Source organism: Drosophila sulfurigaster, unplaced genomic scaffold, assembly GCF_023558435.1.
Source record: "Drosophila sulfurigaster albostrigata strain 15112-1811.04 unplaced genomic scaffold, ASM2355843v2 contig_104_pilon, whole genome shotgun sequence".
Classification (NCBI taxonomy): domain Eukaryota; kingdom Metazoa; phylum Arthropoda; class Insecta; order Diptera; family Drosophilidae; genus Drosophila; species Drosophila sulfurigaster.
The window spans coordinates 359,729-381,050 of NW_026909659.1; the positions used below are offsets into that span (position 1 = coordinate 359,729).

The following is a 21,322-nucleotide window of genomic DNA, read 5'->3' on the forward strand; positions in this document are numbered from 1 at the left end:
TGCTGCTGTTGTTGTTGCTGCCATTTGAGCCTGCCTTTCCTTTCCACCACTTTCAATTGAATTGTGATTTCCTGTCTTTTAAAAAGAAGCAGTCCTTCTTGAAATGACCTGGTTTTCCGCAATAAAAGCATTTGGTTTTGGCTTAACAAAGGGTTTGACTGGTTTCTTTCCAAATTTCGCACCTACTTTATTGTGAGACTTATCTTTAAACTCCTTTTTGCCTATTGCCTGCAGCACTTTGTGGCTAGTATCCTTGCTCAAATTCTGAAGCTTTATCTCCTGATCAAGAAGTCGTGTTTTTACATAAGCTAAGGTTAAGTTACTTTCAGGTAAAGTCTCAATCGCAGTTATAATTCCATCGTAACTGGGTGGAAGAGAGAAGAGTAGATGGGAAATTTTATCCATTTCGTCTAGCTTTGCTCCTGATGCGATGAGTTCTGTTATAAGGTCATCGAAGAAATAGAAGTGATTAAGGAGTGAAGCATCACCTTTTAACTTAAGCCCCAAAAGTTTCTTACGAAGTGATAGTTGCGATGCTAGGCTCTTTCTTTCGTAAATGGCATCTAAATTCGCAAAAATCTGCCTGGCTCCATCGTCATTGCTAGCAAAAGCTAAAACGAATCACTTAAATACTCAATGATCAAGTTTTTGCAGCTCTTTCAGCCTTTTTGTTTTCTTCGTTCACTTCGAAATTTATTTCATCAATTACTTTCAACAAATCATGCTCCTCCAAAAGAGCTCTAACTCTGAACTTCCAAATAGAGTACTTTTCACCATCAAATGGTTTTATGTTTCTTTTACCCTTATCCATCGTTTTCCAACACAGCAACGCTTCCTAGCAAACAACCTTTTAGCAACACAACACAGTCTAGCAACACAGTCCAGCAACACAGTTTAGCAACAAAGTCTAGCAGCACAGTTCAGCAACACGAAAACGGTAGCACAAAAAGTGCAAGAAGAGAACTTATGGTGAAATTCAAATCACGTGTTTTTTTTAATCTTTATGCGGCGATTTGTCTTGGCTTCTTCCTGGAAATATGTGGAAAAAATTTTATGCGGCGAATTGGCCGCAGCGTCATATATTGTGAAATTAATAAGTTATATATTGTGCAATTTCTATCACACAATAATCAAACACTTTCAGCAATTATATTTCGATGCTGACTGCAAACGTAGTACATATACATGTGAATGCATACATATATACACACAAATATTCACATATATGCTTTCACTTTTTATTCACTTTTATTTTCTTTTTTATTTTAAACAATCAAAGCATTCCTATTATTAATCCGTTGCAATTGTGTCTGGGCCCATAACCTATAGAAATCTGTTAATTTATTGTCCCCACAAGCAACCAGATAAATAAGAACACTTTGATTTTATGTTTTATGAACCGCACAAACTCGCTGTCAAAACTGAAGTGACGCTAATTAGACGCGTGCACAAAAGTGAAGGAATGTGTGAGAGGGACGACCAGAAGGCTCCGTTGCCGTTGCCTCTTGAGATCCCTTTCCACCAATACATACACAATATATATAATGCGCGAATATCAATATGACTCTTGCACTTGTATGTATTTACATACGTATTTTTCAACAATATTACCAACGCATAATAAATAAATGCATATTTAAAATATGCAAGTATTTTGTACACATAGATATAATATGCATATTTTTAATTTTCGCCACTAATATGATGGCGTCCTTTTGGCTACCAAATAAATATATATAATTAACGCATACTAAATAAATGCATATTTAAAATATGCAAGTATTTTGTACACATAGATATACTATGCATATTCTTAATTTTCGCAACTAATATGATGGCGTCCTTTTGCTACCAAATAAATATATATTACCAACGCATAATAAATAAATGCATATTTTAAATACGCAAGTATTTTGTAAACAAATTTTCGCCACTAATATGATGGCGTCCTTTTGGCTACCAAATAAATATATATTACCAACGCATAATAAATAAATGCATATTTAAAATATGCAAGTATTTTGTACACATAGATATACTATGCATATTCTTAATTTTCGCAACTAATATGATGGCGTCCTTTTGCTACCAAATAAATATATATTACCAACGCATAATAAATAAATGCATATTTTAAATACGCAAGTATTTTGTAAACAAATTTTCGCCACTAATATGATGGCGTCCTTTTGGCTACCAAATAAATATATATTACCAACGCATAATAAATAAATGCATATTTAAAATATGCAAGTATTTTGTACACATAGATATACTATGCATATTTTTAATTTTCGCTACTAATATGATGGCGTCCTTTTGGCTACCAAATAAATATATATAATTAACGCATACTAAATAAATGCATATTTAAAATATACAAGTATATTTTGTACACATTGATATATTATTTATTTATATATATAATATATTCATATATTATATAAATATTCTTCTTATATGCGTAATTGTATAACATAATTATGCATACAATTTTGCATATTTATATATATAAACATATATACGTTTCCATATATACATCATACATATAATATTTTTTTATATATGCCTTAAACATATATATTTTATCGAATCGTCAAGCAAAGGATAAGCTTCAGTGGATCGCAGTATGGCAGCTGCTCAACCACTTACAACACCTTGCCTGTTATAAAAGTCGTTTACAATTGATTCAAGGCTTTGTCATTGTATTAAATAATGTTTTAATATATAACTAGCGCGGCACCAGGTGATCGAAGATCCTCCCAATTTACTATGTTATATGTAACATTGGCATCACATCCATCGTCGTCTATTAAATGAATAATAAACTTTTAATGGTTTAGAAGCCATACAATGCAAATTGCCCTTATTTATCATTGCAGTCCAGCACGGATACGACCTTAGAGGCGTTCAGGCATAATCCAACGGACGTAGCGTCATACCACTGTTCGCTCGAACAAGTATTGTGCCATTGGTCCGTACCTGCGGTTCCTCTCGTACTACGCAGGAATGCTGTCGCAACAACGTTTTGTCATTAGTAGGGTAAAACTAACCTGTCTCACGACGGTCTAAACCCAGCTCACGTTCCCTTGCATGGGTGAACAATCCAACGCTTGGTGAATTTTGCTTCACAATGATAGGAAGAGCCGACATCGACATCAAAAAGCGACGTCGCTATGACCGCTTGGCCGCCACAAGCCAGTTATCCCTATGGTAGCTTTTCTGACACCTCTTGTTAAAAACTCTTTAAACCAAAAGTATTGATAGGCCGAGCTTTTGCTATCCCTGTGTGTACTGAACACCGAGATCAAGTCAGCATTTGCCCTTTTGCTCTATGTGTGGTTTCTGTCCGCACTGAGCTGGCCTTGGGACACCTCCGTTATTATTTGAGAGATGTACCGCCCCAGTCAAACTCCCTACCTGGCAATGTCCTTGAATTGGATCATACCTGAGTAATTGGAGTTATACCAAATTTTTAATTTAAGAATACATAAATGCACTCTCTCATTAATGAATTTGTTTGCGATTATATAACAAACTCGTGATACTTTGATCAAGAAGCTTGCATCAAAACCCAATACCATATATATATAAAATATATCCGTATAATGGCTAGGAAATGATACACGTTCCATTTAATCAAGTAAGTAAGGAAACAATAAGAGTAGTGGTATTTCATTGTCGATACTAAACCGAAATTTAATATCTCCCACTTATTCTACACCTCTTATGTCTCCTTACACTGCCAGATTAGAGTCAAGCTCAAAAGGGTCTTCTTTCCCCGCTAATTATTCCAAGCCCGTTCCCTTGGCTGTGGCTTCGCTAGATAGTAGATAGGGACATAAAGACCAGTGTTTTACGTGTGCACCTGTCACAAGTGACTTATCATACGGTGCCCGAGCACAGGGATACAATTTAAGCGTTGAACAGCGCCCCCTTGGAGACTCTCCGCAGGTACACACTGAAGCACCAGCTGTTTGGGCTGGGTACTTACTCCTGTGTGGGGAGCGAGGCCCATCTAAAACCTCTTCCGATTTTTGTTACCGGCAACCGGTTGTATTACGCAACTCCACGTCGAGCACTCCGCTCTCTCCGCATTTGGATGTAATCCACAGCCACCACGATGCTCCCGAAGGGCCACAACCCGTGCCAGGACGGACAAAAGTCCGCGGGCACCTGGCTCCCGTGGTACCAGAAGACCTCCGGTCAGGTTTCGTACCACAAGGGTACTACCAATTTAACTCCAAACAGTTAGCGTTGGTGACGCACCTCAAGAATCGCTTCGTACGATAAGTGGAGGTCCACTGTGGTGAAATTCTAAGACCCGTCATCCACACGGGTGAGTAGATAGGGACAGTAGGAATCTCGTTAATCCATTCATGCGCGTCACTAATTAGATGACGAGGCATTTGGCTAAAAAAGTAGGAAATGAATTTGCCCACACAACAATGCCATATATGGATGGCACGTCATATGACTGTTTTCCCTTTACTTTGTACACAAGAGATGTTGGCCAGTGTAGTTGACTTTCAATGAGGAAAGTAAACCTCGGTGCTAACCCACTCCTTGGCGATATCAGTATGGAACATGAACGTCTTAAAGCCGCAGACTCCGCCATCTACCACCCTGGTACTGATAATATTGCTATCACCAGCGTTAAGGACTCCCAGTGCTCTCAGTCGTTTTACCGACCGATAGCTCCAGATGCCCCTCCAGTTTAGCGTAGCAGAAACGATTTTGATGTCCTCATGCGCCTGATAATCCCGAACCAGAGCCGTTCGTACGTCCTGTCTGTCGTAGATCTCAACCTTACTCTGATGAGCTTGGTCAAGATCAAGTCCGTCAGTCACTACCTGAGCGTCGATCACTATCATGTGATCTGGTCGGAAACCCACCAGGTCCGGCTTATATATCCTGTTCTCTCCCTGCAGACTTGGTTCAGCAATGAGAGAGTAGCCTCTCGTCTCAAGTCCCCGCTTGAGATAATTAGCTTCACTGTTGTGTCTAGCCACCCGCCTCCCATGCGTACGATGACACTTCTGCAGAATGTGGTTTAGTGATTCGGGAGCATCACATCCTGCACGACACTGCCTCTCCAATTCGTGCCTTCCCCTCGTGGTACGAGACCGCGTGGGTAGGGCATTTATACGCAGTTTGATCCCATTCAAATAAGCTTTTCCAGTTAACAAACGCGTGGGTGCGACAACCCATCCGTGTTGCGCAGCATAACGCCCTGCTTCACGGAGACCGCTACCATCAACAGAGGAGTACAACCTATCCGCCCAGTACGAGTCGATCAAAAGGCGTGTATCCAGAGCCGCGTCCCGATGCCTTGCACCTATCTCGGGCCCTCCGAATTTCCGCACTAAGGAACGAACTGGCTGTCTCGGATTGCTCGAGGTGGGGCCATTTTATGTTCGTTAACCTCTGTATGCGCAGCATTGGAGCTGTCCTTCGAACTGAGGGAACACCGAGACCCCCACTTGTGTGGGGGGCATGGAAGAATGCTACTGACACATCCATAGGAAGATCTAACCATTTCCTTACGACCGACCGTACCAGTCTGTCACACTTTCTCAAAACGCCTATTGCCACACTACCAAGGGTTAGCTTGTGATATAGCTGTGGAATGAGGACAGTTCTGAGGGCGAATAACTTCTGCTGTGGCTTCAGGGGGGACCGCGATATGATATTCAATCTGGGACCAATGTCCTCAGTCGGATTGTAGCGGGCCCTCCGTCCGCAGTGAACTGGATGCCAAGATACTTCCATTCCTCAGAACGCTTCAAGCTTGGACACTTGCGCGAACCTACACAAAAGCTCCGTGATTCGATCACAGTACACTTCTGCTTCGGTTGCCCCTTGACACTAACAGTAAAACACTTATTAGCGTTTAGGGTCAGCCCAACGGACGCCAAAAAGGAGACCGTGGTATCCAATAATGCCTGAAGGCCCTTCGGTGTAGAAGCAAACAACACCAGATCGTTTGCGAACGCTGCAGCGTTTGTTTTGGCATTTCCGAACTTAAGAGAGTCATAGTTACTCCCGCCGTTGACCCGCGCTTACTTGAATTTCTTCACTTTGACATTCAGAGCACTGGGCAGAAATCACATTGTGTCAACACCCGCTAGGGCCATCACAATGCTTTGTTTTAATTAGACAGTCGGATTCCCCAAGTCCGTGCCAGTTCTGAATTGATTGTTAATTGATAATCGTTATAATTTAAAAGAACTAACTGGTTGCCCAACTAGTATTCTTAAAAATTTTAGCAAGAAAGTTCCACAATTGGCTACGTAACTAAACTATCCGGGGAACAAGAAACTACCATAAATGATAGAAACTCTATTTACCCAGAACGAGCACATAAACCATGTTATTGTTTCCCAATCAAGCCCGACTATCTCAATCTTCAGAGCCAATCCTTATCGAAGTTACGGATCTAATTTGCCGACTTCCCTTACCTACATTATTCTATCGACTAGAGACTCTTCACCTTGGAGACCAGCTGCGGATATTGGTACGGCCTGTTGAGAAGTTTGCGTGTCCCCACCATAAATTTTCAAGGTCCGAGGAGAAAATATCGACACAACAGTATATGTCATGCTCTTCTAGCCCATCTACCATATCTCTCTGCGAAAGACTTCCATGGTAGTACGGCTATAAAACAGAAAAGAAAACTCTTCCGATATCTCTCGACGGCTTCTTTATGGTCGTTCCTGTTGCCAGGATGAGCACGAGGCCCATATTTAATAACAAACGGATACTCAACAGGTTACGGAATTGGAACCGTATTCCCTTTTGTTCAAAATTATTCAAGTTTTTTAATTATGACAAAATTTAAATTTTAGTTACTTTTTTTTACTTGAAAATTTTCGGCTTTCGCCTTGAACTTAGGACCGACTAACTCGTGATCAACCACTGTTCACACGAAACCCTTCTCCACTTCAGTCCTCCAAGGTCTCATTCGATTATTTGCTACTACCACCAAGATCTGTACCAATGACGGCTCCATGCAGGCTTACGCCAAACACTTCTAAGCACACCATTGTACCTTCCTACTCACTAAAGTTTCAAAATTTATATTACAAGTAATATAAATCATCTACTTTAGCGGTAATGTATAGGTATACAACTTAAGCGCCATCCATTTTAAGGGCTAGTTGCTTCGGCAGGTGAGTTGTTACACACTCCTTAGCGGATTTCGACTTCCATGATCACCGTCCTGCTGTTTTAAGCAACCAACGCCTTTCATGGTTTCTGAATGAGTTGTTAATTTGGGCACCGTAACATTACGTTTGGTTCATCCCACAGCGCCAGTTCTGCTTACCAAAAGTGGCCCACTGGGCACATTATATCATAACCTTAAACTTCATATCAAGAAAGTTAAGGTTCTTACCCATTAAAGTTTGAGAATAGGTTAAGATCGTTTCGAACCTAAGGCCTCTAATCATTCGCTTTACCAGATAAGATTATTTTATACAACAGTTAAATGCACCAGCTATCCTGAGGGAAACTTCGGAAGGAACCAGCTACTAGATGGTTCGATTGGTCTTTCGCCCTATACTCAATTCTGACAATCGATTTGCACGTCAGAACTGTTTCGGTCTTCCATCAGGGTTTCCCTGACTTCAACCTGATCAAGTATAGTTCACCATCTTTCGGGTCACAGCATATATGCTCAAGGTACGTTCAGTTAGAGGCATAAATAATATAAATATTATTATACATAACTATATAGAACGCCCCAGGATTGCGTTAATTAACTATAAATAGTTAAAAACTAATCCCAATAATAGTCAAGTTAATTACGCTATTAGGTTTATATCCCAATAACTTGCACATATGTTAGACTCCTTGGTCCGTGTTTTAAGACGGGTCCCGAAGGTATCCTGAATCTTTCGCATTGTTAATCATACAAGTGCTTATAATAAACATAAAAATCAATGATAATCATGCCATTATATAATTCCGAAAAATTAACGCACTGTACTCATATAATCTATCAGCACTTTATCAAATTTTTGAAATTTATTTTATGTTAAAATGCAAGCACTCTAATTTAAATAAACTCTTATCAAAATTGTTTGATAAATTCCATACATGCTAATAGATTACAATGTCCTTATATGGAAAAAATGCACACTATCGTTATAATATTGATTAAATATTACAATTCTAATGATGAATTTTCCATAACGGATATTCAGGTTCATCGGGCTTAACCTCTAAGCAGTTTCACGTACTATTTAACTCTCTATTCAGAGTTCTTTTCAACTTTCCCTCACGGTACTTGTTTACTATCGGTCTCATGGTTATATTTAGTTTTAGATGGAGTTTACCACGCACTTAGTGCTCCACTATCAAGCAACACGACTCTTTGGAAACATCATCTAATAATCATTAACGTTATACGGGCCTGGCACCCTCTATGGGTAAAGGGCCTCATTTAGAAGGACTTAAATCGTTAATTTCTCATACTAGAATATTGACGTTCCATACACTGCATCTCACATTTGCCATATAGACAAAGTGACTTAGTGCTGAACTGATTTCTTTTCGCTCGCCGCTACTAAGAAAATCCTTGTTAGTTTCTTTTCCTCCCTAATTAATATGCTTAAATTCAGGGGGTAGTCCCATATGAGTTGAGGTTGTTTAATTACACTTATAGACAATTCTCTGCCTATTTTGAAATATACTATCTTTTTTTTGAAGGTCCATAATATTCACAAAATTATTCTTTATATCATATTCGTTAATAAGAGGCAATTCTAGTTTATAAAATAATATATTTTATGCTAGACATTCCTCAGTATTATTTGAAATGAATAAAGAACATATAATTCTTCAAATTTCTCATGCAACAGAGTTTTAGTACTTTCATTTATTAATTCATATTATGAATATCTTAAGCGAGAACTTTTTAGATTCACACTTATATTATCCAATAATATACAATGTGCTTAAAATTCCGAAAAATTTTAAACAACTTATTTAGCATAGTCTTACAACCCTCAACCATATGTAGTCCAAGCAGCACTAACAAATTAATTAAAGTACATAACAGCATGGACTGCGATATGCGTTCAAAATGTCGATGTTCATGTGTCCTGCAGTTCACACGATGACGCACAGTTTGCTGCGTTCTTCATCGACCCATGAGCCGAGTGATCCACCGCTTAGAGTGATACAATTTTTTTTTTATTTCATTACGTCAACAATATTTTTATTGAAAGAAATTAAAAATACACCATTTTACTGGCATATATCAATTCCTTCAATAAAATTTTTTTTTATACCTAAATAAATGTTGCGAAATGTCTTAGTTTTACGTAATCGATAATAATAAGATATATGACAAGTATATTGTAGCTAAATTTATTTATTATGATCAACATATGTAAAGCGTTAACCTGCAAACAGGTACAACATTGTTTTTCTTTAGGTGTTGCGAACCAATGTATGCGCACTGGAATATGCACAATACATTTTGCAACGCATGTATATTATGGTACATATACACGCAGTTTTTATTTTATCAAAACACATAAAACACTCTTAATACAGTATATAATAATAATAATACATAACAAACGGTTTTTAGCTAATTTAAATTATTATATGTTGCATAATTGTATCTCATATGATTGAATAAAATATTTATATTTATTAGTTACTTAATTTATTAAATATTACAATTCCCTAAAAGAGAAAAACAAATTTAATTTATTAACGGTTAGATGCATTAAAACAATAATGATCCTTCCGCAGGTTCACCTACGGAAACCTTGTTACGACTTTTACTTCCTCTAAATAATCAAGTTCGGTCAACTTTTGCGAAACAACCGCAACACACAAGGCGTCACAGTGATCACGTCCGGAGACCTCACTAAATAATTCAATCGGTAGTAGCGACGGGCGGTGTGCACAAAGGGCAGGGACGTAATCAATGCGAGTTAATGACTCACACTTACTGGGAATTCCAAGTTCATGTGAACAGTTTCAGTTCACAATCCCAAGCATGAAAGTGATTCTGCGGTTTACCCGGACCTCTCGGTCTAGGAAATACACGTTGATACTTTCATTGTAGCGCGCGTGCAGCCCAGGACATCTAAGGGCATCACAAACCTATTATTGCTCAATCTCATTATTGCTAGACGCAATTTGTCCATTTAAGAAGCTAGTGTCCTTATAATGGGACAAACCAACAGGTACGTCTTCACTTATATAAACACATTCAAACACAATAAACATTTTACTGCCAACATGAATGAAGGCTATATAAGCTTCAACTCCATAATCCTGAAGATATCTATTTAATATATTTGAGTCTCGTTCGTTATCGGAATTAACCAGACAAATCACTCCACGAACTAAGAACGGCCATGCACCACCACCCATAGATTCGAGAAAGAGCTATCAATCTGTCTTAGACATTAATGTTCGGACCTGGTAAATTTTCCCGTGTTGAGTCAAATTAAGCCGCAGGCTCCACTCCTGGTGGTACCCTTCCGTCAATTCCTTTAAGTTTTAGCTTTGTAACCATACTTCCCCCGGAGCCCAAAAGCTTTGGTTTCCCGGGAAGCGACTGAGAGAGCCATAAAAGTAGCTACACCCAATTGCTAGCTGGCATCGTTTATGGTTAGAACTAGGGCGGTATCTGATCGCCTTCGAACCTCTAACTTTCGTTCTTGATTAATGAAAACATCTTTGGCAAATGCTTTCGCTTAAGTTACTCTTACGACGGTCCAAGAATTTCACCTCTCGCGTCGTAATACTAATGCCCCCAAACTGCTTCTATTAATCATTACCTCTTGATCTGAAAACCAATGAAAGCAGAACAGAGGTCTTATTTCATTATCCCATGCACAGAATATTCAGGCATTTGAAGCCTGCTTTAAGCACTCTAATTTGTTCAAAGTAATTGTACCGGCCCACAATAACAGTCGATGAAGAGCACTTATGCAGGTTTTTAAATAGGAGGAACATATAAAAAAGTACAAGTACCTAATTATATATAAGAACTTCACCGGTAATACGCTTACATACATAAAGGTATAGTACTAACTACAATTGTAAGTTGCACTACCCGTATGAAGCACAAGTTCAACTACGAACGTTTTAACCGCAACAACTTTAATATACGCTATTGGAGCTGGAATTACCGCGGCTGCTGGCACCGGACTTGCCCTCCAATAGGTCCTTGTTAAAGGATTTAAAGTGTACTCATTCAATTACAGGGCCTCGGATATGAGTCCTGTATTGTTATTTTTCGTCACTACCTCCCCGAGCTGGGAGTGGGTAATTTACGCGCCTGCTGCCTTCCTTAGATGTGGTAGCCGTTTCTCAGGCTCCCTCTCCGGAATCGAACCCTGATTCCCCGTTACCCGTTGCAACCATGGTGGTCCTAGATACTACCATCAAAAGTTGATAGGGCAGACATTTGAAAGATCTGTCGTCGGAACGAGACCATACGATCTGCATGTTATCTAGAGTTCAACCAGTGTAACGATCTTGCGATCGCTTGGTTTTAGCCTAATAAAAGCACACGTTCCAGAAGGTCCGTGTTTTAATTGCATGTATTAGCTCTAGAATTACCACAGTTATCCAAGTAACTGTTAACGATCTAAGGAACCATAACTGATATAATGAGCCTTTTACGGTTTCACTATTAATTCGTGTGTACTTAGACATGCATGGCTTAATCTTTGAGACAAGCATATAACTACTGGCAGGATCAACCAGAATAATGTTCATTTCATTATGTAAATAATATTTAAAATATAATTACATAAACCTCCAAATACGTAAAATACATGACACAACTCACAAATATTTTTGAATAACAAACGATAATATTCAATAATTGTATATATACATATGTTATACTTGACATGTACTATACGAATGTGGACACAATTAGATAGCATTCACGTTCGCTAGTTATAATTCACAATTGTTTATATAAATATATATACTTATATATAAAATCGTTCAAAAATATCATTTTATTTCAACTTACTAAATATATTATATCACACATGCATATTTATAATTTAAATTCAATTAATTGAATACAAAATTATTTTATTTTGATGACAAATTGATAATTTTATCTAATTTTGCATTTACGTGTAGACAATATTATATTAGTAAAAACCTCCGTCCACAATAAATAATTTTTATAGTGTCCTTTGAGGATTTTCAATTATTCACAAAATATTAATTCTTTAGCTACGAAAACACCTTTGGAAGAAGACATTTAATTCGTCATATGCTTATATAATAATAGTTATTATATAAACATATAAACGTCGGATGAGACTTTTTGTAATAACATAATTATTACCTATTATGCAAACTGAAATATATGCATCCAATACATATATATACGTGATGGGCACACACTGCTCACCATGTATAGGTTTCGACAACAGCCAAACCGTCAGAAGACTTAAAAGAAAACACCCCCTCGACCTGCCCATGGAGGATAATGATTAGCCTTCCAGAACCCTACCAACCATCTCTTGTGAGAATTTAATCGACAAGGCTGCCTCAAAAAGTTTAATTATTGTCCGTACAGACAGATTTTAAATAAATAATTATTGACGAAAAAAAGAAATGTATAGGTTTTGTGACACGTTTTCTATAATGCTTTTATTTTATTTAGTATTGCCATCCAACGTATCTTTTTGTTGCACTAATTTAATAATACAACAGTAAAACTTCATTATTTTTAACTTTTTTAATCATATTGCCTTCTATATGATTATTTTCATATATTATTTATATATGACTTATGCCGGCAAGACTCACTCCATATACATAGTCATATATATTTCACTTGTGAAATTTTTCTCATATGACATGCCTGCTCGACATCACCACCCCTATATAGGTTTTGTGACACGTTTCCTACAACCAGCTCATTTTACTAAGGTCTACCATCTAATGTATCTATATGTTGCACTAATTTAATAATACAACAGCAAAACTTCATTATTTTTAACTTTTTTAATCATATTGCCTTTTATATGATTATTTTCATATATTATTTATATATGACTTATGCCGGCAAGACTCACTCCATATACATAGTCATATATATTTCACTTGTGAAATTTTTCTCATATGACATGCCTGCTCGACATCACCACCCCTATATAGGTTTTGTGACACGTTTTCTACAACCAGCTCATTTTACTAAGGTCTACCATCTAATGTATCTTTTATGTTGCACTTATTTAATAATACAACAGCAAAACTTCATTATTTTTAACTTGTATAATCATATTGCCTTCTATATGATTATATTCATATATTATTTATATATGACTTATGCCGGCAAGACTCACTCCATATACATAGTCATATATATTTCACATGTGAAATTTTTCTCATATGACATGCCTGCCCGACCTCACCACCCTATAAAGGTTTTGTGACACGTTTTCTGCAATGCTTTTATTTTATTTAGTATTACCATCTAACGTATCTTTTTGTTGCACTAATTTAATAATACAACATTAAAACTTCATTATTTTTAACTTTTTTAATCATATTGCCTTCTATATGATTATTTACATATATTATTTATATATGACATGCCGGCAAGACTCACTCCATATACATAGTCATATATATTTCACTTGTGAAATTTTTCTCATATGACATGCCTGCCCGACCTCACCACCCCTATATAGGTTTTGTGACACGTTTTCTACAACCAGCTCATTTTACTAAGGTCTACCATCAAGTGTATCTTTTTGTTGCACTAATTTAATAATACAACAGTTAAACTTCATTATTTTTAACTTTTTTAATCATATTGCCTTCTATATGATTATTTTCATATATTATTTATATATGACATGCCGGCAAGACTCACTCCATATACATAGTCATATATATTTCACTTGTGAAATTTTTCTCATATGACATGCCTGCCCGACCTCACCACCCCTATATAGGTATTGTGACACGTTTTCTACAACCAGCTCATTTTACTAAGGTCTACCATCAAGTGTATCTTTTTGTTGCACTAATTTAATAATACAACAGTTAAACTTCATTATTTTTAACTTTTTTAATGATATTGCCTTCTATATGATTATTTTCATATATTATTTATATATGACATGCCGGCAAGACTCACTCCATATACATAGTCATATATATTTCACTTGTGAAATTTTTCTCATATGACATGCCTGCCCGACCTCACCACCCCTATAAAGGTTTTGTGACACGTTTTCCACAATGCTTTTATTTTATTTAGTATTACCATATAACGAATCTTTTTGTTGCACTAATTTAATAATACAACATTAAAACTTCATTATTTTTAACTTTTTTAATCATATTGCCTTCTATATGATTATTTTCATATATTATTTATATATGACATGCCGGCAAGACTCACTCCATATACATAGTCATATATATTTCACTTGTGCCTGCTCGACATCACCACCCCTATATAGGTTTTGTGACACGTTTTCTACAACCAGCTCATTTTACTAAGGTCCACCACCTAATGAATCTTTATGTGGCACTAATTTAATAATACAACAGCAAAACTTCATTATATTATCATCAATAATTTGTATTAAATACAAGTACAATCGTAAATTGTTTAACATTGTTTAAAATTTTTGTCAAAGTTGAAATCATATGTCAGTTCAATAAAAAATTCACCAAGTCCAAAAAAATGTTTTCTCAAGTTTAACTCGAATTCTTATCGAAGTATATTAATAAACTGTATTAAATGCTATTTGAAATGTTTTTCATTCAATTTTCACATGTTCAAATTTTTTGTCAATGTTGAACTCATATCTCGGTAGAACCTCATATCATATGGCTGCAGTTCAATAAAAAATTCACCAAGTCCAAAAAAAAATTGTTCTCAAGTTAAATACAAAATCTTATCTCATTATATTAATAAACTGTATAAAATGCTATTTAAAAAGTTTTTCATTCAATTTTCATATGTTGAAATTTTTTGTCAAAATTGAACTTATAAGTTTTTCATGTCTTAATTTGCGCCACCAATATGATGGCGTTCTTTTGCTACCAAATAAATATATATTACCAACGCATAATAAATAAATGCATATTTAAAATACGCAAGTATTTTGTAAACAAATTTTCGCCACTAATATGATGGCGTCCTTTTGGCTACCAAATAAATATATATTACCAACGCATAATAAATAAATGCATATTTAAAATATGCAAGTATTTTGTACACATGGATATACTATGCATATTCTTAATTTTTGCCACTAATATGATGGCGTCATTTTGCTACCAAATAAATATATATTACCAACGCATAATAAATAAATACATATTTAAAATACGCAAGTATTTTGTAAACAAATTTTCGCCACTAATATGATGGCATCCTTTTGGCTACCAAATAAATATATATTACCAACGCATAATAAATAAATGCATATTTAAAATATGCAAGTATTTTGTACACATAGATATACTATGCATATTTTTAATTTTCGCCACTAATATGATGGCGTCCTTTTGGCTACCAAATAAATATATATAATTAACTCATACTAAATAAATGCATATTTAAAATATGCAAGTATTTTGTACACATAGATATACTATGCATATTCTTAATTTTCGCCACTAATATGATGGCGTCCTTTTGCTACCAAATAAATATATATTACCAACGCATAATAAATAAATGCATATTTAAAATACGCAAGTATTTTGTAAACAAATTTTCGCCACTAATATGATGGCGTCCTTGTGGCTACCAAATAAATATATATTACCAACGCATAATAAATAAATGCATATTTAAAATATGCAAGTATTTTGTAAACAAATTTTCGCCACTAATATGATGGCGTCCTTTTGGCTACCAAATAAATATATATAATTAACGCATACTAAATAAATGCATATTTAAAATATACACGTATATATTTTGTACACATTGATATATTATTTATTTATATATAAGTTAACGTGCCGAACAATACTGACGTCACAAATAGTCAGGCTTGGAACACTAACTTGCAAATCGTCGAAAGAGAGGTGCAAGTTAACGTGCCGAGCAATACTGACGTCACAAATAGTCAGGCTTGAGACACTAATTTGAGAGTCGTCGAAAGAGAGGTGCATATGGAGCTTTGGTGAGCGTCGGCTGCGGCCCAAATGCACTCAATCGCCGATCTAGAGCTTGAAAGCTGAGAGTGCAGAACTTTGTGAGATTAGTTTTAAGTTATGCTAGTTAGATTAGATCTGAAGCTCAAGCTCTCAAGAGCAAGAACCACAAAAAAATGAAAGAATAAATAATTAAAACATAATTATATTAACTGGCGCCCAACGGCAAAAGACCTGCAAAAAAAAACCAAAAGAAGAAAACACGAAGCAGCATAGGTAGCTGCAATATTCACTGCCGGACAGCAGAGCTGGATAACTTCACCAAATCCGCAATTGCTGTACCAACTGCTGGACACGTGCGTGTCCACACATAACCAGAAAAGCTGACATCAGTGCTTGCCCTACCCAGCATCGGACAGCGGAGTTAAAAGCTAGCAGAGAAAAGAATTTGGATAACTAAAAGAAAACTGAAAAACATGTAAGTGAGAAGTTCATTTTATTAAAAGCGAAATTTGCTCATTACGGCGTTTACATAAGCGAAAGCTCAATAAAGAGCGCACTCCAATTTTTCATATATGCCGACATTTGCATAAGCTAAAACTTATGCAACTTATTTGATTCTTTTGAATTTATTCCTATACTATGCTGTTCAATAAATAAATAAATAAATAAAAAGTGACTATTCCATCTTTACACTTATTTAAATTTTTACACAAGTAAAAGCTTATGCCGCACAATAAATAAAACAAAACCCATATCGTTACATATCTATTGCCTTTTTTCAATTAAATATTGTTTATGCATTTATTAGTATTTAGATAAGCTTATTCCGCAACATATGTAAATAAAAAAGCTCCTTTCCACATGTCTAGCGACGAAGAACTTATCGAAAGTTACAAAGAAACTTTAGTGCACAATCGCAATTACAACCCAGTTAACCAAATTACTTCGTACAGAAACAATATCATTCAACCATCTAGAATGGACGCGACTACTCTTCGGGCCATGGAAGAATCCATTAATACTGCTTTAGAGAGACAAAAAATAGAATTTGAGGAGAAAATTAATAAACTTACCCAACAATTAAATTCATTTTAAAACAAATACTCCTAAAATAGAGGTCTATCAAGAGATCACTATTTCTAATGATGTTATATGCAATGAACCCCTCGATATTGTAAAATCTGTTTGTGAATTTGATGGAAAACAAGAAAATTATGTTTCTTGGAGACAATCCGCAATCGCAGCGTACAAGGTGTTTGAGCCTTATAATGGCAGCAGCAGGCATTATCAAGCAGTTGCCATACTTAGAAATAAAGTCAGGGGACCAGCTGATGCCGTGCTTGCCTCTTTTAACACCGTGTTAAATTTTAAGGCGATTATGGCAAGGTTAGACTTTACTTATTCAGATAAAACACCAGTACATGTTATCCAACAAGAGCTAAGTTTACTACGGCAGGGCGAGATGCCTTTACTGAAATACTACGATGAAATAGAGAAAAAGCTAACGTTACTGATTAATAAAACTATTATGTCACATGATGCTACGGCCGCTGCCGTACTTAATGAAAAATACAGAGGGACGCCCTTCATACATTTGTGTCTGGGCTTAGGAAAAGTCTAAGAATGGCAGTTTTCCCATCACAGCCCCAAGATTTGCCGACAGCGTTGGCCTTTGCTCAGGAGGCAGAATCGAGCAATGAAAGGAGCATTTTTGCTGCTAACTTCGCGAAACACAATGAAGAGCGAATGCAGAAAAGTGCGAGTCAGCGTTCAAACGGCTGGCGCCATCAGTCTCAACATAATTCTGAGAGTCAAACGAATGAGGGCTCGAGAAGGAACCCTCACTTCACAAAAACCCAAACACCAGATCATAAGATGGGTGCTTTAAGCAACAAGGTTCGAACGCAAGTCGATCAAAATCAGACTGCTTCATTGCCTGAGCCTATGGAAGTCGACACTTCTTCTCGATACAGACAACCGACTAAATGGCAAAACACCAACAGTCAGGGTGCTGCAAAATCCGGGAGGACTCAAAAGGTTCATGCCACCACCCATGAGCACGAATATGAAACAACAGCTAGAGCCACAGTCGCTCAGGCCGAGGATGAGCTGTCAGATGCAGAAGCATGCAATTTTTAGGGAGAAGTCCCTGTTACCGTACATCGTACGAACAGTAGCGGGGCAAACCATAAAACTCTTGGTGGATACAGGGGCCTCCAAAAACTACATTAAGCCACTTCCGGGCTTGAAGCATATCATCCCTGTAGAAAACGAATTCCAAGTAACATCCATCCACGGAAGCACAAAATTACTCATAAGTGCTTGGTATCACTTTTCAAGTTAAAACATATTTCTTTATAATTGACACACTTAAGGCATTCGACGCAATAATCGGCTTAGACCTTTTAAAAAAATGCCAAGCAAACATTAATTTGATTCAAAATATAATTTCAACAGAGTATACCTCTGAGCCCCTCCTTTTTGCGAGATCTCAAAATGTGAATCTTATTCATATAGATGACGCTGATGTACCATGTGCTATCAGGCCATTCTTTAACTCAATGATAAAAGATCATATCAAAACATTCGCAGACCCTTGTGTGGCCTTACCATATAACATTAATACTATTGCTACAATCAGAACAGACGGAGTGCCAGTGTACTCAAAACTATATCCACATCCCAGGGGCGTATCTGATTTTGTTAATGCAGAAGTTAAACAACTTTTAGCGAATGGCATTATTAGGCCTTCAAGATCGCCTTACAATAACCCAACTTGGGTGGTCGATAAAAAAAGGGACTGATGAAAATGGGCATAGGAAAAAAAAGGCTTGTTATTAATTTTAGAAAACTGAATCAAAATACTGTGGATGACAAGTATCCAATCCCTACAATTTCGACAATACTATCGAATATGGGCAATGCTACATTTTTTACAACTCTGGATTTGAAGTCCGGATTTCATCAAATTGAGCTTGCCGAAAAAGATAGAGAAAAAACAGCTTTCTCCGTGAACAACGGAAAATATGAATTTTGCAGGCTCCCTTTTGGGCTGAAAAATGCCCCAAGTATTTTTCAGAGAGCCATTGATGATGTTTTAAGAGAACAAATTGGGAAGAGTTGCTATGTCTACGTAGATGATGTTATAATCTTCTCGGAAACAAAGGAACAACATATTAGGGACATCGAATGGGTCCTCAAAAGTCTTCATGATGCGGGCATGAGAGTATCACAAGAAAAATCTAAGTTTTTCAAAAAAGAAGTAGAATATCTAGGATTCATCGTGTCTAGGGGAGGAATAAAAAACCGCACCTGAAAAGGTTCAGGCAATAAAAGCGTTCCCGACCCCAACCACCCTATTCGACCTCAGATCATTCTTGGGTCTTTCCAGCTATTATCGCTGCTTCATCAAAGATTATGCTTCCATAGCCAAGCCCCTCACGGAGCTACTGAAAGGCGAGAATGGCAAGATCTCAAAGAATCACTCTAGGAAAGTGAAAATAGAGCTGAAGCAAAATCATCAAGAGACTTTTGAAAAACTTAGAAACATACTTGCGTCGGAGGACGTCATGTTAGCATACCCTGACTTTAAAAAGCCTTTTGATTTGACAACAGATGCTTCGAGCTTCGGCCTCGGAGCCGTATTGTCACAAAATGGACGACCCATTACAATGATATCACGAACACTACGCGACAACGAACTAAGCTATGCGACAAACGAGAGAGAACTCTTAGCTATAGTTTGGTCATTAAAAAATCTCCGTAATTATCTTTACGGAGTGAAAACCTTGAACATTTTCACAGATCATCAGCCGTTGACGTTTGCGGTATCCGATAAGAACCCAAACTCAAAGATAAAGCGCTGGAAAGCATTTATCGAACACGGAGCGAAGTTGATCTATAAACCTGGCAGAGAAAATCATGTAGCTGATGCACTGTCACGGCAGCATTTGAATGCACTAGACAATGAGCCAGAATCAGACGTTGCGACTATCCATAGTGAGGAATCTCTAACTTACACGATTGAAGTAACTGACAAACCGGTCAATTGTTTCAAAAACCAAATTGTTATTAAAGAAGCTGAAACGACCTCAGTAAAAACAAGAATCTTATTTAGAGATAAGACCAGGCACATCATAGAGGTTTCCGAAAGGAAAGAACTTCACCAAATACTTGTGGATGCAGTAAATGCAAATGTTGTCAACGCTATACATTGCACACTGCCAGTATTGGCCTTTATCCAACATAGGCTAGTAGAGGCGTTTCCTTCTACAACGTTTCGATATTCGAAAGACTTAGTAATTGACGTCCTAAACGATACGGAACAAAGAGAAATTGTCACAGCTGAACATAATCGAGCACACCGTGCAGCCCAGGAAAACGTGAAACAAATCCTTTGCGACTATTTCTTTCCAAAAATGTCTCGTCTTGCAATGGAGATTGCTGCTAACTGCAGAACTTGTTCTGTAGGTAAATATAATAGGCACCCACAAAACAAAATATTGCCAGCACCCCGATCCCAACTTTTGCGGGAGAAATCCTACATCTAGATATATTTAATACGGACAGAACATATTTTTTAACGTGTGTGGACAAATTTTCCAAATTTGCTGTTGTCCAACCCATACCTTCTAGAAGTACTATAGACATAAAGGGACCTATTTTACAGTTGGTAAATCTCTTCCCTAAAACAAATACAATTTACTGCGATAATGAAAAATCATTAAATTCAGAAACCATTAGGACCACCTTAATGAACCATTTTGAAATAAGTGTGGTGAACGCACCACCATTGCACAGCACTTCTAATGGCCAGGTAGAACGATTTCACAGTACCTTGGGGGAAATTGCACGTTGTCTAAAGATTGAAAATAATTTAAGCGACACAGTGGAGACTATCCTTTTGGCCACGATACAGTACAATAGGACCTTTCATTCAGTAACTAAAGAGAAACCGATTGAGATTATTCACTCAACTCCCATCGACTTTCAAAACAAAATAATGCAAAATTTACAAGCCGGTCAAGAAAGAAAATTGCAACAAGTTAATAAAGATCGAGTTTACAAGGAGTATTGCGTGGGCGATAAGGTTTTTTTGAAGAGGAATAAGAGACTGGGAAATAAATTATCTCCTTTATGCTCTGAAGAGGTAGTGGAAGCCGACTTAGGAACGACGGTTCTAATT

The 21,322-nt window shown here is 36.8% G+C and overlaps 2 non-coding genes and 1 pseudogene across 2 annotated transcripts; all 3 read right to left on the bottom strand.

The window, feature by feature from the left end:
* Positions 1–2,588: 2,588 nt before the first annotated feature.
* LOC133849665 (large subunit ribosomal RNA) lies at positions 2,589–8,651 on the bottom strand (annotated as a pseudogene).
* A 354-nt stretch (positions 8,652–9,005) lies between these two features.
* On the bottom strand, positions 9,006–9,184 carry LOC133849654 (5.8S ribosomal RNA). The gene has a single exon (XR_009895410.1). It is a non-coding gene; the product is annotated as a 5.8S ribosomal RNA (ribosomal RNA).
* A 567-nt stretch (positions 9,185–9,751) lies between these two features.
* LOC133849662 (small subunit ribosomal RNA) lies at positions 9,752–11,745 on the bottom strand. The gene has a single exon (XR_009895416.1). It is a non-coding gene; the product is annotated as a small subunit ribosomal RNA (ribosomal RNA).
* Positions 11,746–21,322: the final 9,577 nt, after the last annotated feature.